Source organism: Ahaetulla prasina, chromosome 1 (assembly GCF_028640845.1).
Source record: "Ahaetulla prasina isolate Xishuangbanna chromosome 1, ASM2864084v1, whole genome shotgun sequence".
NCBI classification, from domain to species: Eukaryota; Metazoa; Chordata; class Lepidosauria; order Squamata; family Colubridae; genus Ahaetulla; species Ahaetulla prasina.
The window spans coordinates 248,545,302-248,567,802 of record NC_080539.1 but is presented as its reverse complement, the minus strand read 5'-3'; the positions used below and the strand labels follow the sequence as shown (position 1 = coordinate 248,567,802).

Below are 22,501 nucleotides of genomic sequence, written 5' to 3'. Positions count from 1 at the left end.
TTGGCAACTTTAAGCCTGGAGGACAGCAAAGCTGGCGGGGGAATTCTGGGAGTTGAAGTCCTCTAGGCTTAAAGTTGCCAAGGTTGGAGACCCCTGGCTTAGGCAGCTCAGCATCAAGGGGAAGACTGGGTCCAGGACAGAGACCACAAAGAGGCCGAGCTTTTACCTCATTAGGCATCACCTGAAAACTCTTCAATATGCCTAGCTGCGGATCTAGCCACAAAACCTTGAATGATGACAAGTATAAGGCACTAAGTCAGGGGATCTCCAAACCTGGCTGAGGAATTCTGGGAACTGAAGTCCACAGATCTTAAAGTTAGCAAATTTGGAAACTCCTGCAGTTAATTATAGGACTGGATATGGGAATCATACCACATATGATTAAGTGAACAGAGTTTGAAAAGGAAAAAAAAATCACATGAAAAAGGAGTGGAAAGAATACAGGGAAATGCAGGTGTTAGATCCCTGATGAATAAGTACCTTTCCTTCTGTGGCTATTAAAGAGGCAGCAAGCACACATACCTTAGAACAGCCTTCCCACACCTGAGCCCTGTAGTAGATATATTGAAACTATACCACCTCAGCATCTGCAATTAGCATTCGATGTGTGTGTGTGGGGGGGGGGGAACCAGGTTACAGTGTATTTAGATACCTGAGTTGAATCCAAAGCCTGCATCTAATGAAAGGCTGCTTCTAATACAGGGGAAGCCGAAACAATGTCCTAGAATTTGTATTTGTTCTACAGTTCATTATTGTGAGAAACGTTTAATCTTTTTTATTATGATTATGATTATGGTTGGTCGCACAGGCTGCCAGATGTTTAGACTGGATTTGACATTTTTATCTCCTATCGAGTCCTTCCCAAGGACCTGCGTCATAGACAGGTCATGATGTCCCCTGGCCTTCTGAAAAGGAGTCAAAACATGTCTCTGTGGCTTTGATAGGAATCATATTCTTGTACGTTATGTATTTCTGAAATGATAGTAGCCAGACCGTAAGTTCCAGAAGTTTGAAAATACAGATACTGATTTTTTTCCTCTCTCATCTTGTCTTTCTTACCTAGGACGAACTCCTGCCGGCCTAAATTTTCCTGCTTCCACAGTAGGCCCTTGCCATGCAGTTGTGGAACCCGTAAATGGATATTTCCCTAGCTGAAATTCAATTACCAACCACAGGAAAAGCCACTGTAAATCAATACACATAAAGTCTGCTGGTAGCATTAGAATAGTCCAGGCACTCTTTTTGATATTGTTCCTCTATTTTCCCCCCCACCCCCACCAGTGGACTATAAACCTAATGAAAAGATCAACTGCCTTGACTGCAATCTAGTGGTGGCTCCAATTTGTCCAACTCAGATGCATCAAATGCATAAGTGTTTGTGAGCTTTTAATGTTTGTGAGAGTTCTTTTTAAGCTCTGGGGTGTCCTTTGGTATGTCCGCATTTTTTTTCCATAATGAATATAATACAGGTAGTGCCCAACTTACAATCACAATTGAGCTCAAAATTTCTGTTTTTAAGTGAGACACTTGTTAAGTGAGTTTTGCCCCATATCATGACCTTTCTTGCCACAGTTGTTAAATGAATCACTGCAGTTGATAAATTAGTAATGCGGTTGTTAAATGAATCTGGCTTCCCCATTGATTTTGCTTGTCAGAAGGTTGCAAAAGGTGATCACATGACCTTGGGACACAGCAATGGTCATAAATATGAACCCAGCTGCCAAGCATCTGAATTGGAATTTTGATCACATGGCCATGGAGATACTGCAAAGGTACTGCAAAATGGTCATAAGTCACTTTTTTCAGTGCCGTTGTAACTTTGAATGGTCACTAAATGAACTGTTGTAAGTTGAGGACTACCTGTACTGTAGATGAAGTCCTTGGCTTATGACCACAATCGGGACCAGCATTTCCATTGCTAAGCAAGATGGTTGCGATTCGTGAAGTGAATTACACCTGATTTCACAACTTTATTTGCCATGATTGTTAAGTGAATCACTGCAGTTGTTAAATGAGTTACCTTGGTCATTAAGCAAATCCGGCTTTCCCTCACTGATTTTGCTTGTTGGAAGCCTGCTGGGAAGGTCTCAAATGGCAATCACGTGATCCTAAGTTGTTGCATTATTGCAGATTGCTAAGTGGCCACATTTTGATCGCACGACCATGGAGATATTGTGATGGCCATAAGTCTGAGGACTGATAGTAAATCACGTCTTTCGGTACTGTGTAACTTTGGTTGCTAAATAAATAGTTCTACCTTAAAGATAACCTGTACTGACTTTTCCATTTGACTATTTATCCATCACTAAGCGGCAGCAAAGACTTAGAGGTTTTATATCTCTTGACTGCCATCTCATGGTCATTGGTTTCGTGCAGCTGGGATGCAGCCACTGGATAGGTGTTTTTGAAGAGACAAAGGTTTTGCTTTGTAAATGCAACTGGATATACTGTAGGTTGACCTACTCTTCAAATCAGATTAAGTGGCTGTAGAAATCATGATTCTGGGTCTTCCTTACAGCAGAGACAAACAGCACGAAGTCCAGCTCCTTTCCTTTCCTTTCCTTTCCTTTCCTTTCCTTTCCTTTCCTTTCCTTTCCTTTCCTTTCCTTTCCTTTCCTTCCCTTCCCTTCCCTTCCCTTCCCTTCCCTTCCTTCCCCATGTTTTATCATCAATTGTCTTCTGTTTTAAACTTGATTTAGTGGAATAGAAAGAATATGACAAACTCCTCTGTTCAACTGACATAGGGGGGAAAAAACCTATAGGTGTAAAATACCTATTCAGCAGTTTGGTTGCTGTTTATCTGCTATTTCCTTCCAGAAATATCCAAGATATGAGAGTCAAGAAAAAATAAAATCTCTCTCGACCACTCAAGCAACTAGATGACGCATAAATATGGCAAACATTTCCCAGACTTATACTGCTAAATAGACAGAATTTTTTATGAGCCAACTTAGTCTTCTCACTGCATTGGAAAAGTCTATTTCCTCCCTTGGTGATAACAGCAATGGTTGGTTTTATACAATCCCATAAAACTCCACTGTGTCTTATCTGTATGGGACTCAGATAATAATAGCAATCATAAATACTTCTTTGGGCAGTTGCTCCCCTTTTCAGCCCCAACAACATAACTTGGCCAATTTAAGTCAAAAGGAAAGAGACAGAAATGCATAGAATACTTTCCCCAAGAAATATGTGGCAAAGTGGGAGGGCAGACTGAACCAAATATTTGCAAGTCTTCAAAATATAGTAATTTTTCAATTTGTAAAAGCATCTGAACAGTTACTATAGTTCTCGAATGCTATTAAACAACAACCAGCAAATATACCCTAACTGTCAAATTCCAAATTCCAAATGCCACTGCATATCATGTTTCAAATCCTTATTGCGTGTCAATGATTAAAAAAAAATAAGATCAAAGAATGGAATTCAGCTGGAGAATCACAGAAGATAAGAGTAAAATCAGCCCTTAAATATTCCATCTGAAAAACTGGGATTAAATTTCAGCTAATTTTAGATGCTTGTTTTCTCCATGCAGAGGTTTTCCGTGTTAAGATTCAAATATATACTGTAGGTCAGCAAAAGTTTTTTGCACTTTTAAAAAAAATCACATTGGCATTCAATATCTTATGATGATACTGTTCTACTACTCGTGACCACTGGTGATATGTTTAATTTCATGTTGTCCAGTGCATGGAATTTGTCTTTTGCATTCTACGAAAGTTATTTAATGCTGTATATCACCTGGTGATGCTTCATGCATTCATGCACACACAGACCAAATCAACCAAAAGAGATTTCAATCAATTCCTAACCTGAGCCATAAAATATTTCAAAGAAACTAAAATATCTGAGAAAACAGCCATAAATCAATGTACTAGCAAACACCAAACACATTTAATGACTGTTAAGTTGAGGCAAACAGCTTCTTGTTGAGTCACATTTTTTGCACATCACTTAAAGCAAATATGAAACTGAGTCTGACAAAGCTCGGTTGAGAATCTGAAGGAGGGTTCTGGATGAGAGCCAGAGCTCTTAAGAGGAATCTAACTAAGGCAAATGAAAATGTACCTTCTGACTTGATAGCATAACAGAGTTGGAAGGGACCTTGGAAGGCTTTTAGCCCAACCCCTTGCTCAAGCAGGAGACCCTATACCAGGAGTCCCCAACCCCTGGTCCATGGACCGGCACCAGGCCGCAGCATGTCAGAAACCGGGCCATGCAAACAAGCAAAGCCCCATCCGCGGGAAATAGACAGCATGGGAAACCATACCCACAGAAAAACCTCTTTCAGTCCCTGGTGCCCCAAAGGTTGGGGACCACTGCCCTATATCTTTTTAGACTAATGGCTGTCCAATCTCTTCTTAAAAACCTCCCGTGATAAAGCACCCAAACTTCTGAAGGCAAGTCATTCCACTGTTCAATTGTTCTGTCTGGAAATTTCTCCTTTACTTCTAGGTTGGTTCTCTCTTTGGTTAGTTCCCATCCATTGCTTCTTGGATATAACTACATACTGTAAAGCAGGACTGGTTTCATGGAAGACAAGGTTTCCATGGACCGGGGCTGGGGGTGGGGAGAGCACTCAACCTAGATCCTGCACATGTGCTATTTTGCTTGCCCTCTGCTCATCTCCAGCAGTGCAGCCTGGTTCCTAACAGGCCACAGACTGTTACCGGTCTGCAGCCCAGGGTTGGAGACCCCTGGTATAAAAGACCCAAATCCCTAGATATCAACGGGTTAATATGAACTCTTCCACATAAAAGAAAATCAAAACACCTTAGCATATTATGGCAAAATGTCAAACTTTCACCAAGCCTTACCTTTTGGGTCCAGCGGTTATTGTTTGTGTACCTTCTTGTAAGGATCTTTCTCGCAGACAAGAAAGAAACAGGCCATCATCTTCATCCCCCACTCACAAATGACCAGAAACACTCCTGTCCCAACTTGATCTTTTGGGCAGATTATCAGATTGATACAAATAGAATAAGTGTGATCCTAACTTTTCAAGACCCATGGATTTCTTGGGATGTACACTTTTTAGATAGAGAGCTGCCCTTTGGAAAAATGGAAAATGCTCCCTACGTACCAACGAATGGGGACAGGGCTTTTTCATGTCTCCCTTCCATACGTACCAAGGCATACATAAATCCCATGAAACCAGTAAAGGATAATATTTGTAGCTCAGAGTTGACATGAGGGGTCCTTGGTGATCTCCTAGCTTGCTTGTTTTCTTGCAGATGTTTCATTACCCTAACAAGGTAACATCATCAGTGCTAGTAAGGAGTGCTGTTTGCTGTCAGTTTATATTATGGTGTCTGTATATAAATTGAGAGCAAACCCCACTCCTTACAAGCACTGATGATGTTACCTAGTTAGGGTAATGAAACATCTGCAAGAAAACAAGCAAGCTCAGAGGGCACCAAGGACCTCTCATCCCATGAAACATATGGGACATCCTTGTAAGTAGCCCCAGATAAAACTGATCTGTCAGGATACAGGAAGTCTTTGACTTACAACCATTCATTTAGTGACCATTCATAGTTACAACAGCACTGAAAAAAGTGACATGACTGGTTTTTATACTTATAACCATTGTAGCATCCCCAGGGTCATGTGATCAAAATTCAGGCACTTGGCAATTGGCATGTATTTATGATGTCCTGGGTCATGTGATCACCATTTGTAATCTCCCCAGGCAGTTTCTGACAAGAAAGCCGATGGGGGAAGCCAGATTTGCTTAACAGCCATGTGATTCATTTAACAATTGCAGCAGGTCATAAAATGAGGCAAAACTCACTTAACAACTGCCTTGCTTTGCAAATGGAAATTTTGGGCTCAATTGTGGTTGTAGGTTGTGGTGAAGGACTACCTGTATTTTTAAGAATCCGGCAGGAGATGATGGCAAGTTCCACATTTTATTTCAAAGAAAACAATGTGACATTACAGGAATCTAAAATATCTCCTCAAGGGTCTGGCATTTAAGATTAAAAGCTTTGTTGTTAAGAGTTTGGGGAGGTTGTTTATGCTGCCTGTTGTCACGTACTGGAGTATGAATCATGGAGAATGGCCTGACATTTGCTTATTTTATCAAGTTCATTGTCAAGCTACAAGGGAATGAATCAGTAAAACGTGGGATATATAATCTCAGAAAATCCTGTTTAATGACATGTTTGATATTTGGCATCCCAGAAGCACAATGTACAATGCAAGTTTTTCCCCTCACTTTTTTTTTCCATAGGGAAAACAACAGGGTAGGTCCGTCCACACGTGTATGAATCATGTTATTTTCATTTTTCTTTTTTAAAATATATTTTTACTTAAAAAAAATTGATTGTGATAGTAAGGAAACTAATTCAAATTAGACTTGAAAAAAGAAAAGAGAATAAAAAGTGTAAGAAAAAAAAGAAAGAAAAAAGAAAAGAAAGGATACAATAAAGAAAAAGTAAAGAAATACAAAAAATGACTATCAACAACAAGTAGCATCTTGTGGCCTATCAGTTGTCTTTGTGGCCATAAGCACAAGCTGTCTTCTGGTCATATTCCTCAGTTTACCACTGTTATGCTGGCAACAGGACACAGGCACCATTGATGTGGACCAGTGGCAGGTTTCACTTAGTTTTGCTACCGGTTCGCTCTGGTAGTTCCTAGGTGTTCCAGGATCTCTGAAAGATTATTTTCAGTGGTTGCTGTTATTTCTATTTGCATGTATACTTTACATGAGCAATAATTCCATACAGACTTGTTTTTTAAAAAATAATAATTAAAAACTGGTTTCAAAAGAGTATTCAATTTCTAACAACTCCTTAAAGGCTTCTCTCCAATATGGTGGCTTTGGAAAGGCCTATTTGAAGTTCTTGTCTGCCCCTCTGTGGTGGAATCCTCAAAGTTCACCAAAAGTTGACTTAAACGACCAGGGAATCAATTTTCTTTAAGAGGCCTCTGGTTCTTGGGGAAAAGACTAGAGTGTGACCACATAATGTTTAGAAGATGCAAGCTTTATTTTGTAGCCCTTTTTTTTTTCCGTCAGAAGATTGTACATACCTTTGATTTGTCTGGTCAGTCTGAGGTAAATCCTTAAGGAACAGTTTCTGTTTAGCCCAAGGTATTCTAAAATCTGAGCCTTGTTCAAGAAACAGATGCATTGTAAATATTTTCAGGTTTGCATTTTAAAGATGGGAATGTTTCCATCCATTAGAACTAGTTTCTGTAAGCCAAACTACAAGGGAGACTTATTAAACACATCACTTGGCAGTATCATTTAGTATAATATCATCGGGGCACAGATAAAGAAAGGCTAGATTTTTGCTGAGACTGTAGTATACAGGAAAGCTTATTTTTTCTTTCCTAACTATAGCACAAAGAAAATACACTCCTCACCTGCTGCCAGTGGAGTCTTTTTAAATTAAGGGGTGTCTTTGTGGATTTCTGAACGTGAAACACAGTTAGATTAGTTAGCACTTGGATAGGAGACCAACAGGAAATGCCGGAAGTGTAGATTAGAACAGGACATGAAGAAAAGAAAAACCACCTAAGACAAAGGCAATCATAATATTTCATATTATTATAAGAGAATTACAAAGACTTGTAGTAATTAAAAAAATCAAACTTGACTTGAAGGAGTCCTTTTTTTTAACAAATCAACATTAAGAGCATAGTGTGCAATTGCAGCTGGCAAGGGAAAGTTTAAATTTTCTTTCCCTTCTCTGCATGGCTGTAATCAAGCACAAGTTCCCTATATCTATATTTTATCTTTTTAAAGTAATTCCTTAGAATTGCCTAATGGGTTTTTAGCATATGTGGCTTGCCCAGTGGTGGGATTCAGCCAGTTCGCACCACTTCGGGAGAACCGGTTGTTAATTTTCTGAGCAGTTTGGCAAACTGGTTGTTGGAGGAAATCATTAAGGCAGAGAACCAGTTGTTAAATTGCTTGAACCCCACCACTGGGCTTGCCCCTTTATTACAATCAACATGTGTCAGCTACTTTAAGCGGTCATAGTTGCTAACAACTACAAACATCAATTCTGATGGGCAACTTGGGGTCTCATCACGATGGAAGTCTTTTGAGTTATTTTTTTAGCATCCACGCAAAGATGCTGCTGCAAAGCATGTGGCAGAAAAATAATCGCAAATGAAGGGATCCTTGCAGGTTCTCACTCAGCACACACAAAACAGACGGGGATATGCAGACGTTGAAATACTGCTGAGGTAAGTGCTGAATTTGATCTGGGTAGCCTATGGGCACCTTAGGAAACTGCCATGATCAATTTGACGGGAGACAATGGTAGTCTGTGCAGGAGGGAAGGAAGTAAAGTCCCATTGTAGAAAAGTAGAAAAATGCTGGTTCAAGGTTTGAAAGAACCATGAGAAGATGTATACTTCTTCTTCTTTTTCTTCTTCTTCTTCTTCTTCTTCTTCTTCTTCTTCTTCTTCTTCTTCTTCTTCTTCTTCTTCTTCTTCTTCTTCTTCTTCTTCTTCTTCTTCTCCTCCTCCTCCTCCTCCTCCTTCCCCTTCCTCTTCCTCTTCCTCTCCCTCTCCTCCTCCTCCTCCTCCTCCTCCTCCTCCTCCCCCTCCTCCCAAATACTGAATAATCTTATTATGGTGGGCAAGATTCTAATGTTCAGGGGTCCATTCTCAAAGGAGCAGAGTTGGGTATTGTCCAAAGTCCCAAACTAAGAAGGAGGTACCCTGCTACTGAAGAAAAATGCCCAGTGTGTAGGTTTGGCTTGTCCCGTGGAGGGTGTTGTGCCTGGGACCTCCCCCCAACTCACAAAAATATCTGTGGTGTTGATGCTCAAAGGCATCCTGCTTTTCCTGCTTCTTTATCACTAAACCCAATGAGCAATTCATTCCCCTTTCCTTTTGTGTGTGTGTGTGTGTGATATCATCTGAGACTAAACCAGGATCACAGAAGGGCGTCTTTCTATAACTGCAGGTCCTATGTAACACTCTAAAAATAACTTTACTAGAAAAATGAGTCAGAATGAGGTCATGAGATAAACCTACAGCCCAACACCATCCACAACCAGACCACCTTCGCACGAGATTCCATAAATATCAGTGAGGCAGTTTGCACATACTCAGTGACTTCCAGGAATCGGCTCTAATTGTACTTCAGGCCAGAATAAATAAGTTTTTTGCAATACTATGCTGACCTGAAAAGGTGTGAGCGAGCCCACAGCACTATTCTTTGAGAGAAGATAGACGAAATCAGCACTGCCTGCCTGCTTGGCTTGCCTACATTCTTTTTATTTTATTTATTCATTTATCATATATTTGAACCACCCACCTCCGCCATGGAGGGACCCTGGATGGCATACAAAAAAATAGTAAAACATAAAAACAGCATATAAAAATGAAAATGTAAAAAGAGACAAGGATGATTAAAATCAAGCTTAAAATTTATTGATTAATTTAATTAATTAAAAGGTGAAGGAAGGGCTTTCAGGGTGCTAATCAGTTCCATGCCTGCCTGCTCCTCAGCGCTACCCAAATGAGGCCTCATAGCCTTGTTTTCACACCTTTCCAGAAGGTTCCTCTTCACTTTAACTCCAGGCTGCCAGTCTCGGTGAAATTCCTTATTCCCCACTCTCCCACAAAGAGCATTGAGGAATGAACATGAAGATGAAGTTCAGGCAGACAACTTACGCAAGGAGGTTTAGTGTCCCTTTGATCCTTTTTGTCCCAGTGCAGATTTTGAAGGCTTGCAGGAAACCAGAGGGGGATATTAACTTCAACAGGAAATAGCCCCAGAAACTTGGGTTAAAAGAGACTCAACCTGTTGACAATTCTTACTTAGTTAGAGCTACTGTCAAGTAGGAAGACCATCCCAGCATTCTTTGTACATTTGGTTACCTTTTTCCCCTTTAATTTTAACATCGCTTTAGCAAACAGGAAAAAAACCCAGCAGATAGATTAGTAGTTCAGCCTTCTCTGATGCTGGCCACATCCTGTTGTCATATGCACACACTGTGCTTGTTTTGTACATTCACGGTATGGGTTTAAAAGAAGTACAAATATTTGAGCAGGGACTTGTTTAATGAAATCTTTCCATAGCTGCAACACATTTTGATTCATGGAGCAATTCGAAATTAATTGTTTTGGGGCAGGAGTCTTTTTAAAATTCTAAATATTTGTGATTGGGAAAAAGATCAATGATCAAAATATCAAAACTGATGCTTCTGGTATCCTAAGTACATGTGATTTCCATTTGTGATCTTCCAAGCCAGCTTCCAACAAACAAAATCAACGGGGGAAGCCTGATTCATTTAATGACCATGTGATTCATTTACACGCCTGTAATGATTAGCTTAAAACCATGGCAAAAAGGTCATAAAATTGGGCATGACTGACTTAACAACCTCTTTGCTTAGCAATGGAAATTCTGTTCCCAATTGTGGTCATAAGTTGGGGACAATCTGCATTCATAATCTTTCCGTGTGTTTTCTACAAATTCATTCATGCTTATACTGTAGATTTGCCAGGGAAAAAAAATTATTGAGGAAAAAGAGTTTCATGGTGCCTTTTTCATGAAAGTTTCCATCTGGAATCAGTCAACTGAGGGAAAGTGTTTTAGCTCCACAATGGAAAGAAAACTTGAGAGCAGGGATTGGCTTCAAAATTTTTAGCAAGGGGTTCTCTTCCTGGTTGCTGGATAGGTGTGGCCATGGTGGGCCTTGCCTAGTTGGCCTCCTGCACCATGGCAGGGGAGCATTTTTGCCCTCGCCGGGCTCCGGAGACTTTCCTCAAGCCTTCAGGAGGGCGAAAACAGCCTCCCCAGGCTCCGGAGACCCTCTGGAAGCTGGAAATGGGCCCATTTCTGGCCTCCCCAACCTTCTGGTAGGCCCATTTTTTGCCCCCCACCCCACCCCGAACCTTCGTGTGTGCCCTGAAATTACCTGCATCCAAAATGGGCTACATGGGGACTCCTGGCAGGGGTGGGAAGGGCCAACCAGGAGTGGGATTTGGGGCAGTGGTGGGTTTCAATTACCTTTGTTACCAGTTCACTTGTGCACACATGCTCGCTTTGCTCATTCTGGCACCACTTCAGAGCATGCGCAGAGCATATTTGATGACGTCCGGGCGGGTGGGCAGAGCCTCCTACCGCCACTACTACCAGTTCGCCCAAACCGGGACAAAATGGTAGCAACCCACCACTGATTTGGGGGTTCTCTGAACTGCACAGAATCTTAGCTAGAGGTTCTCCCAAACCCCTGCAAACCCCCAGCAGCCCATCCCTGCTTGAGAGGGGTAAAAAGTTTGGATGTTCTGGTTCTGGATGCTTGAGTGTCACAAATCATGCCCAAGACCAAGGATTGTTCACCTGAAAATTTGATATTCTAACAGCAGCTTTTCCTAGCCTGCTTTCTTCGCCCCTGACAGTGGTACTTAATTATCAACAAACCATTCAGAGAATCTCTAAATAATTTTCACAATCCAATGACTAAGTGAGACTACTTTATATACTGTAGATGGAGTTTGCCAGTCACCCAATAATATATCTAATATTGTCCAATAAAGGTAATTGGGAATGTACAAATTATTTGGAATTGGGGGAGGAGGTGAAGGGAAGAGTCCTGCATGTATAAATCAGTTCTTTCATCAGGCACATTCCTGAGCATGTGCCAAGATATTCCTTGGCAAGTCTCAAATGAAAGCTCATGCTCACCAAAATAACAGTGCAATCTTACACAGATATGTAGTGTAAATAGAAATAATTCACAGGCTATGTTCATATAACCCACTGAATTGCAAAACTTATTTTAATCCAGTGTGTTCTGCAAACATAGTTGGCATGTTCTGCAGATATAGCCAGCAAACATAGTGAGTATAGAAAAATTGAGTTAATTTATTAAAGATCCTCTGGGCTAATGTCTCATGCCAACACAGCCTCATGGAATTCCAATAAGCTTACACTCAGGTAACATAGATTGTAGGAAAGGCAACCTTCCAAGTGTTCCAGGCTTTAATTCTCAGTCTGCAAAGGATTATGGGAGTTATATCACAAAATACTTAGATGGCACGTGTTGGGGTTATTTTGTAACAACAGTTACAAAAGAAGTAAAGAGTGTTATTACAAATGTCAGTGGTCCAAATGATGATATTTGCAAGGCTTGGCAACTTTAAGACATGTGGACTTCAACTCCCAGAATTCCCCACTAAGCCAATTTTGGGAGCCTTGATTTGAGACTGGAAGTTGAAGTGCACACATCTTAAAGGGTTTGAGGCTGAGAAACAGTGCTCTAAATGTTTTATGGAAAAGGCACCATATGTGCAAATCACTTATTACAACAGCTGGCTTACATGAGCTGAATTACCCCAGCCCACTATAACCTCCCTTCTAAAGATTGGTGGATTTCATTGGGGCCGTCAACCCATAATGCTCAAGCCCTTAAACTACTGTTCCAGCTTCTGAGTAAAACCATAACATATAGGGATGCTGCTTAGCACCTTCATTGATAAGAGAAATCTTCTCTAAGTGAAAGAATTAAAGCCTAAATCGTCACTTGGAGTAATTACCACTGAATTCATCACAATTTGCCAGTTGTGTCATGTACATGTGTACAATGGACAGGAGAAAAAACAATCATATGAAAATAGATGGAGCTCGATAGGTGTTTATCATACAGTATTGGTTGTGTTTACAACTCCCTTTCTCAAAAGAAAGTCATGAGTTATCACTAAGTGTTATGTTTTTTGATTGGATTATAGCAGATGCTTCCAATGCTGTGGTTTTGCCCTTCTAGATTTTTAATAGAATAGAATAGAATTTTTATTGGCCAAGTGTGATTGGACACACAAGGAATTTGTCTTGGTGCATATGCTCTCAGTGTACATAAAAGAAAAGATACCTTCATCAAGGTGCAACACTTACAACACTTAATGATAGTCATAGGCTACAAATAAGCAATCAGGAAACAATCAATATCAGTATACATCGTAAGGATACAAGCAACAAAGTTGCAGTCATAAGTGGATAATAATAATAATAATAATAATAATAATAATAATAATAATAATAATAATAATAATAATAATAATAATAATAATAATAATAATAGTAGTAGTAGTAATAATAATAATAATAATTTTATTATTATAACAACTGAATTATTATAATTATTATAAATTTAAATATATTGGTTTTCTAGCTCCTGTGGACCCCTAATCCCAATAGTTTCTCTTTCTGTGGCCAATTCATTTGATGCAATTGCAAATGAAAATGGCAGAGTTCCTAATGTACTTCAAAATGTAAAAAAAATAATTTAAAAAAAGAGCTCATATATCCTCAGGCTCTTACCTCTTAGTTCTTAACATGTTTTTGCTATACTTGTGTGAGGCTAGTCATTGCTAAAAAAGAAAAAGAAAAGTTCCCACAGGCCATTTTGTTAGCACCTTACAAGTGTGTGACTTCCTTTTCTCCCCTATTAAATTACAAAGCTAAAGTGAGGTTTTTCACTTCTAATCTCAGAAATTCAACTCGGTTGGAATTATTTACAGATCTTTCAGAAGACGAGGAAAGATGGGAACCAGCTTGCCGACTTGAGGAATGCCTTGCAAGCATCCCCACTTGGACTTCAAGTATTTTCAATGACATTCAGCCTTGTTCAGGATTCGGTTTGCAGCTGAGCAAAAGAAGCTCCTTTAGTTTGTTTCCTACTAAGAAAAAGGTAATTCTGAACCCCTTGTTGGCAGAGGTGAACAAAAATCAGGTCAGACTATCAAGGCTGAGCAACCTTAAGTGTGTTCCCCTTGATCACTTTCTGAGGGTGCCTCTTGCACGCATGGAGGTTTTAAAACTAAGGTGACACAAATTCAGAGGAAAGGACAACGGGATAATTTCCATATTGCATATTGAATGGAGGTGCAACTTCAATATACAATTCCATATTGAAGGTGCATGCCCTTATCCTGGGCGTGCACCTTCAACTTTCTCAAGAACCTTTATTTTTGTTCTTGCCTTCTTCCCTAGTTCTGGCCAACCAGGAAAATAGGTTATTGCCTGCTTTTTTTTAACTAGTAAAGAAAAAGAAGGAAATAAGGGGTTTTTTTTCCTTTCTATTTAAGACACAGTGCATGCACTGTCTTGGGATATACTTAGGTGACCCAGTATATTTTAAAAATGGATGGTTTCATAGTGTTAGAATACAGTTATTCTGCCTTCCTGCCTGCCTGCCTGCCTGCCATCCATCCATCCACCCATCCATCCATCATCCATCTGCCCAGCCACCCATCTATCTGTCCATCTGTCCATCTATCTACTATCATTTATTACCTATACCTATCTATCTACCCATATACTCTCATCTGTCTGTCTATCTATCTATCTATCATCTATCATCTATCTATCTATCTATCTATCATCTATCTACCTATATACTCTCATCTATCTATCTATCTATCTATCTATCTATCTATCTATCTATCTATCTATCTATCATCTATCTATCTATCTATCATTGATCTACATCTCTCTCATTTATCTAATTTAAACCTGCCACAATCAACCAGTAATTACTGCTGCACAGTAATTAAGAGCACAAACACAATTTCTGTTACAACATGCACAGTAAGAACTAAAACAATCCAGAAAACCATAATAAAGCATCCATCAATCAGGATGTCCCATTACTCACCATAAAACAGCTCAGCCTTCCATCATTTCCAGAAAGTGAACAATGGACAAGCCAGCCTGATCGCTGAGGGCAGGCTACTCCATAATATAGGTGTGGCCACTATAAAACAGGAGTCTCAGCTCCTTGTACTTCTTGAAAATGAGGGATCACCAGCAGTTTCTTCCCTGAATACATAATTCAAGGTAGGTTAGCACTCCTACAACTGATCCGTAGTAAGTTTACAATTATACCTCATCTAAAAGCAGAGCTTTTCATACATTAAGCTAAATAAGATGTTTGTCACTGCAAGAAAAAGTCTACATTTTTCTCCTGACTTAAAATATAGCAATGAAGTTGTGTGTGCTCATAGCTATGAACATTAATGTAAGCCCATACAAGAATAGGAGCAGCACATAGCCTACTGTATTGACTAGCATGACATTAATTCTTTTGAAATGTGAAAGGAAAGGAATATAAGAGAAGAATAGAAATGATCCCAATCATGCATGGTCTTTGCGGCACAACCAGCTAAGCCACAACGATTCGATATCCAATGGCCGTTGGCCTGAATAAAGGCCACAAAGTGACCAAGAATGTATTCAAACCATGACACTGTCGATGCCGTAGGTGGCTGACCAAACACACCAAATTTGTACGGGACATGATCCGAGAAGTGTGCAGTTTTGCGCCATATCTTCAATCTTCAATCTTCAATGCTTCAATCGCAACAATACACAAGCACACAATAGATTTATGCTTAATGTGAACTGCTCCAATCTTGATTGCAGAAAATATTACTTCAGTAACAGAGTTGTTAATGCCTGGTATGCACTACCTGACTCTGTGGTCTCTTCCCAAAATCCCCAAAGCTTTAACCAAAAACTATCTACTGTTGACCTCACCCCATTCCTAAGAGGTCTGTAAGGGGCGTGCATAAGAGCACCAATGTGCCTACCGTTCCTGTCCTAATATTCCCTTTGATTGTATCCAATTTCTTACAGTTATTACATACTTATGCTTATATATATGCTTATATATCGTATAATTATCTCATGCTTATGCTTATATATACTGTTGTGACAAATAAATAAATAAAAAATATGAGAGACGAGTAATGGAGTTGCTTTTGTCCAAAGACAAGAGAGCTCTGAAGTTCATAAAGAAAAAGGTAGGGACTCACATTCGTGCCAAGAGGAACATTGCTGAAGAACTCAGCAATGTCCTGGCAGCCATGAGGAAAGCAGCAACCAAGAAGGACTGAATTCTGCATCCTGGTTCCCAATAAAGCTTATTTCAGAAGCCCCTCCCCCCGCAAAAAAGAAACGAACCCAATCAACCCCAATGAAAGAAGGACACCCTAAAGATGTGATAATCTTTGAAAAGTTGTGGGCTACAGCTCAAGCACTTGACCTTCTGGAAGACATGGATGAGATCACTGGGAAGAAGCATGAGCCTCTGCCAGATGTTTAAAGGTCACTAGATGCAGAAAACTTTGGGGACACAAATCAACATGACTAAACTTAAAAAGGCAAGAAATCTTGACACCAACATTTGATGGCAAAATGCAAAAATGATTAAACTTCAGTGTCCCAGCAAGCATGCCCAGTTTAATGTTAATTAATCTAATAGCAAATTCTGGGTTTACTTAACACCCTCCATTTGCACTCCTAAGCACATTTTAAAGTGTCAACTTTATTGAACTTGGTAAATTTATCTCAGGGGATCTAATGAGATATTTCAGAGCAAACATTGTCTAACTTCTGCTTTTCTTCCCAATAAAAATGACATCATTGTACTGTTCTTTCTCTGTCCTCCACACCTCAAATTATTGAATATCAAAGGCAGGGAAAATTTCGCAATAGTAATGGCGTTATAGTTTGCATTTAAAAAGAAAAAAATGGAAGCCACAACTGGAAAGAGAAAGAAGAATTTTAGAACGGTGAATGTTTCCTATCTCGATGTTATCTCATTACAGATCTGAATAAGTTTCGATGATGCCCAGAGGCAATAACTAATCTTGGGCTGAGACTTATCTCAGATGATTAAACTGCAGTCGCAGTCGAGTAGTTTGAAACTAGAAACACTATATGTGGTGCTTATTGTACTTGTTCACAGGGGTCAAAGCAAGGGGATGTAATGCGAGGGACCAAATAAATCTTTTTTTTTTCTGTAGAACTGCAGAACAAATATGGAAAACACATATGTTCTAATAGACAACATAGAAACCTGGTGGAGGAGACAAATCTTGAATAGAATGTAGAACTTGAAAGCTATTGCATGTTCAAAAGAAACAGAGCCAGCAAAATAGGATTATACTTAATGAAGTTCTATTCCAGTGAAGACATTTGTGCTCCTGAATATGGAAATTCTATTGAAAGTCTCTAGATAAGATTAAAATTAAATCCAGGTAAGATTAGAAACAACAGCAATAACATGGTGAAAGTTTGCTATAGGAGATGTGGACAATGCCTATCTGAACCAACCCACCAAATTCTCAAAAGGGCAAGTTATAGTGATGATGGGAGACTTCCACTACTCTGATATCAGCTAGGAGTGGGAGGTCCAACAGATTTATGATCTCTGTTTCTGAAGATCTCATTTTGCAGAGAGTAGAAGAATAAACAGGAGACTATTCTGGATTTAATGCTGACTAACAGAGAAGAATTGCTTAATGAACTGAAGGTGTCAGGCATAGAGAGGAATGTGACCGTATCTAGGGGAGCAAAACTAGAGATAAATCAGTCATGTATGAAGATTTTGAGTTCAAGGTGGGCAGCATACTATGGCTTGAAATGCTGTAGGTGCACAAATTAGGAGAGATGGAAGAGTCTAAAGCACAAGCTACTGAAATCACAGGTATAAACAACCCCCGCAAGGAGGAAAGATGGAGACAGTTGTAAGAGTGGTGTATGGATTCATGGAAGCAGAGATAACAGCTCAGGCCTGTTGGAAGTGAGTTGGGAAACCTAAACTCAGAATGAGGTGAGGAATACAAATGCAATTAAGCAGAATCCACACTAATGACTAATAGCATCTTCTCCTGCAAATTTGTGCTGACATAACAGATATTGCTTTATATAAAATGGTCACATGACATTTCTTGAACTTCACCCACCGCACATTACTGGGTGGAAAGAAGTTAAGCGAACATTATCCCATCACAGTTTCCAAGGGGTTAATACTTTATCACCCAATAATTTGGAGGGAAGTTCAGATTTATTTATTTTTATTTTATTTATTTATTTTGTCACAACATCATACAAAAAGATTATATAGTATATAAACATATAAACATATATAGGAAGAAGAAAAGAAAAATAATAGGACAGGAACGGTAGGCACGTTTGTGCGCTTATGCACGCCCCTTATGGTCCTCTTAGGAATGGGGTGAGGTCAATAGTAGAAAGATGACATTGTAAGTATGATCAGAGTGTGTCTGGGAACTTGAAGCAGTGGTGAAATCCAAATTTTTTTACTACTGGTTCTGTGGGCATGGCTTGGTGGGCGTGGTGTGGCTTGGTGGGTGTGGCATGGCTTGGTGGGCGTGGATTGGTGAGTGTAGCAGGGGAAGGATACTGTAAAATCTCCATTCCCACCCCACTCCAGGGGAAGGATACTGCAAAATCCCCATTTCCTCCCGATCAGCTGGGACTTGAGAGGCAGAGAATAGATGTGGACCAAGCCAGTCAGAGATGGTATTTACCAGTTCTCCGAACTACTCAAAATTTCCGCTACCAGTTCTCCAGAACTGGTGAGAACCTGCTGAATATCACCTCTGCTATCCCCCCTTAAAAGTATCCTGAAATGTATTTTTATCTTTACATGCAGCAGCCCTGTTTTTCTACTCTGGAGTTCTCAGGAATCATGAGGGGTTAGAGTGGGCTAGATTTTATTGCTCAGCTTTAATCAGTTTCTCCTTTCTCTTCATGAAATTAGAAAGAATCATTGGAAGAAATATCCTGGGTTCAGTTCCAAATGGGAAAAAAGACACTGGATTCATGGAAGTTGCTTGGAAAGAAGGTTTATTGATGAACAGGATCACATGCCTTGGAAATCTTGGGCGAAAAAAAGGGAAGAGATGCTGAGAGTCCCTGAGTTTTATACCCTCTCTGGCTTTGAACTTTCTGGGGCACAGGAAAAGTATCTTGATTGGTTGCTGTCAGAGGTCATAGCTAGCTTTTTAGGTTGTTTCTGTGTTAAGTTTGGTTGAATGCTGGATGATGCAATGAAGGGCAATTAGATGGCTCTGCCTGAAGGAGGTAGATCTTTGTTATGTAGAATAGACTGGCCTAGGCCTTAATGCCCCATTAACAAAGGTGGAATGGGGGTGAGTTTCTGCCTTCTTTTTACGGGAAATATTCTACCCTTTTAATGTTTCCTAAAATATTTCATTTTCTAGGAGAGGGATGGGTTTTAACTTCCTACAGGTAGGTGCCTAATTTATTTTGCAACCATGATAGGGTATGTTCTCCTCTCCCAGGAGTTTTTTCTCCCTTTTATTTCATGTTGCCTTAAATTAGGAAGTGACCAATGTGGTATGAAGTGAGGGCCATGCCTTATTGCCTATCATCCTAGAGAAGGTCAGGCAGAATTTTCACAGCTGACTGGTAATATTTTGAAAAGGAGGAGAGTCAAGAGTCAGAAAGGAAAGCCAATTTTTACACCTAAAATGAATGGCCCCCATAAAAATCAGGACAGCACAGGGTAACAGAGGCAGGATAGGAATTGATAAAATGAAAAGAGCCCATTTTATGCTGGGCTTCTCTTGACAACACAAGAGAAAGTTTAACAGGAGTCAAGAAAGTTCCAGAGAAGAAATTTTAATTGTCCAAATTTATTTTATTTTATTTATTTTTTATTTTATTCAATTTTTATACCGCCCTTCTCCCGAAGGACTCAGGGCGGTGTACAGCCATGTAAAAGTCACAATATAAACATTAAAAGAAATTAAAACAAGCATATTATAAGGTGGCCGAATTTAAAACATTTAAAACATTAAAATATAAATAAACCCACTAAAATTTTAAGCCAGTCCCGCTTGAATAAATAGGTGCGTTTTCAGCTCACGGCGAAAGGTCCGAAGATCAGGCACTTGGCGTAACCCAGGGGAAGCTCGTTCCAGGCGTGGGAGCTCCCACAGAGAAGGCCCTACCTCTGGGGCCGCCAGCCGACATTGTTTGGCGGACGGCACCTGAGAAGGCCCTCTCTGTGAGCGTCTGGTCGGTGGGAGGCAAAGGTAACAGCAGGCGGTCCCGTAAGTACCGGGTCCTAAGCCATGGGCGCTTTAAAGGTGGTGACCAGAATCTTAAAGCGCACCCGAAACCACAGGAAGCCAGTGCAGACTGCGCAGGATTGGTGTTACATGGGAGCAACGAGTTGCTCCCACTATTACCCGCGCAGCTGCATTCTGACTAACTGCAGCCTCCGGGTGCACTTCAAGGCAGCCCCATGTAGAGAGCATTGCAATAATCCAAGCGGAAGTGACGAGGGCATGAGTGACCGTGCATAAGGCATCCCGGTCAAGGAAGGCGAACTGGCGCATCAAGCATTTTGGTGGAAGGCCCTCTTGGAGACGGCCGCCAAATGATCGCCAAACGACAGCCGCCCATCCAAGAGGACACCCAGGTTGCGCACCCTCTCCGTTGGGGCCAATAACTCGCCCCACAGCCAGCTGCGGCTGCAGCTGACTGAACCGGGTGCCGCATCCACAGCCACTCCGTCTTGGAGGATTGAGCTTGAGTCTGTTTCTCCCCATCCAGACCCGCACGGCTTCCAGACACCGGGACAGCACTGACAGCTTCGCTGGGGTGGTCCGGGGTGGAAAAGTACAGCCGCGTATCATCAGCGTACAGATGATAACTCACCCGAAACCACTGATGACCTCACCCAGCGGCTTCATGTAGATGTTGAACAGGAGGCGATAGAATCGACCCTGAGGTACCCACAAGTGAGGCGCCTCGCGGTCGACCTATGCCCCCTGTCAACACCGTCTGCGACCGGTCGGAGAGATAGGAGGAGAACCACCGATAAGCGGTGCCTCCCACTCCCAGTCCCTCCAACCGTGCAGCAGGATACCATGGTCGATGGTATCGAAAGCCGCTGAGAGATCTAATAGGACCAGGGCAGAGGAACAACCCCTGTCCCTGGCCCTCCAGAGGTCATCCACCAACGCGACCAAAGCTGTCTCCGTGCTGTGACCGGACCGAAGCCGGACTGAACGGGTCTAGATAGACAGCTTCATCCAGGTACTGGGGAAGCTGCCATGCCACCACACTCTCTACAACCTTCGCCACAAAGCGAAGGTTGGAGACTGGACGATAATTACCCAAAATAGCTGGGTCCAGGGAAGGCTTCTTGAGGAGGGGTCTCACCACCGCCTCTTTCAAGGCGGCGGGGAAAACCCCTTCCAACAACGAAGCATTTATAATTCCCTGGAGCCAGCCTCGTGTCACTTCCTGAGTAGCCAGCACCAGCCAGGAAGGACACGGGTCCAGTAAACATGTGGTTGCATGTAACCTTCCCAGTAACCTGTCCACGTCCTCGAGAGTCACAGACTCAAACTTATCCCAAACAACCTCAACAAGACGTGCCTCCGCCATCCCACTTGGATCATCGCAATTTTGGTCTAAACTATCCCGAAGCTGAACGATTTTATCATATAGATAACCGTTAAACTCCTCAGCACGTCCCTGTAGGGGGTCATCCCGCCCCTCCTGACGAAGGAGGGAGCGAGTCACCCAGAACAGGGCGGCTGGGCGGTTATCTGCCGATGCAATGAGGGTGGAAACGTAGGAACGTTTCACCTCCCTCATTGCCACTAGGTAGGTCTTAGTAAAAGACCTCACTAGTGTCCGATCAGCCTCGGAACGGCTAGACCTTTAATTTAAGTTTGCAGCACAAGGCTTTTTCTTCTTTCTCACATTAATGAATGGCAGGTTTGGCCAACTGGAAACTTGCCCTCCTGGGTTACCTTGGAATCGACACATTTGATTACCTCTTATATTTTAGAAGGCATTAGGGCTGACTACTTTCAAAAACATAGGATTCCCAGTCTTTTTGTACGAGTTGTCAGAGAGGTGTGTAAAAGCATGCCAGTTCTAGTTTCATTCTTACAAGCAAACCAAATTAATATTCTGGGGGAATCCACACTTGAAAATAACAGAGCAATCCTTTTGTTGGAGAATCTGGGTGGAGTACCATTAAATCAATTAAAAGGATTAGAGGATGAATTTATATTGTTTGAGAAGTTGCAACGTGAGTATCATCTGCAAAAAATGCTGAGTGATAGTCTTTGAGCCGGCAACTCAAATTGCTTCTGAATTCCATAGAATGCCATATGATGTCCTTTACAAAATAAATTAAATTTGTATTAACTATTTATAACCAGAGTCCACTGAAGTTGGACAGCTGATACATTTAACTAGATAAATAAAAGTTAGTACTACATTTATTGCTTAAGAGTATAGAGAAGTACAGAAAAACAAAATAAAAGTGTTCAGTTCATGAATGCATTAATGATAGATACCTTGATCAGTTATATTTTATCCACTTAAACTACAATAGATATTATTTAATGTCTCCTGAACATTTATGAACCTTTCTGAGGAAAAGAAATGATGGGAAACTTGTGCTGATCATCTTCTTTTTTCTTGGAGACTGATGAGTCAATGGAAGTCATCATCTTTTCTGTTGTTACAATATTGGGAGAACACCTGTCCATTATACAACAGTCCAAAGAAACTCATTCTCTTTCTATATTTCAACCAGCATTTAATTATCAGGAGACACAACTGGAGAAGTGTTGGGAAATTTTGACTCCACATACTAATGTGTATGCAATCTTTTTTCTAATTTTTCCTGAATTGAAAAGACAAAAATTGCTATTCCTATAA

The 22,501-nt window shown here is 40.8% G+C and overlaps 1 pseudogene; it reads left to right on the top strand.

Moving 5' to 3' along the window:
- The first annotated feature begins 8,125 nt into the window (after positions 1-8,125).
- On the top strand, positions 8,126-15,870 carry LOC131204233 (large ribosomal subunit protein eL36-like; annotated as a pseudogene).
- The last annotated feature ends 6,631 nt before the right edge of the window (positions 15,871-22,501 follow it).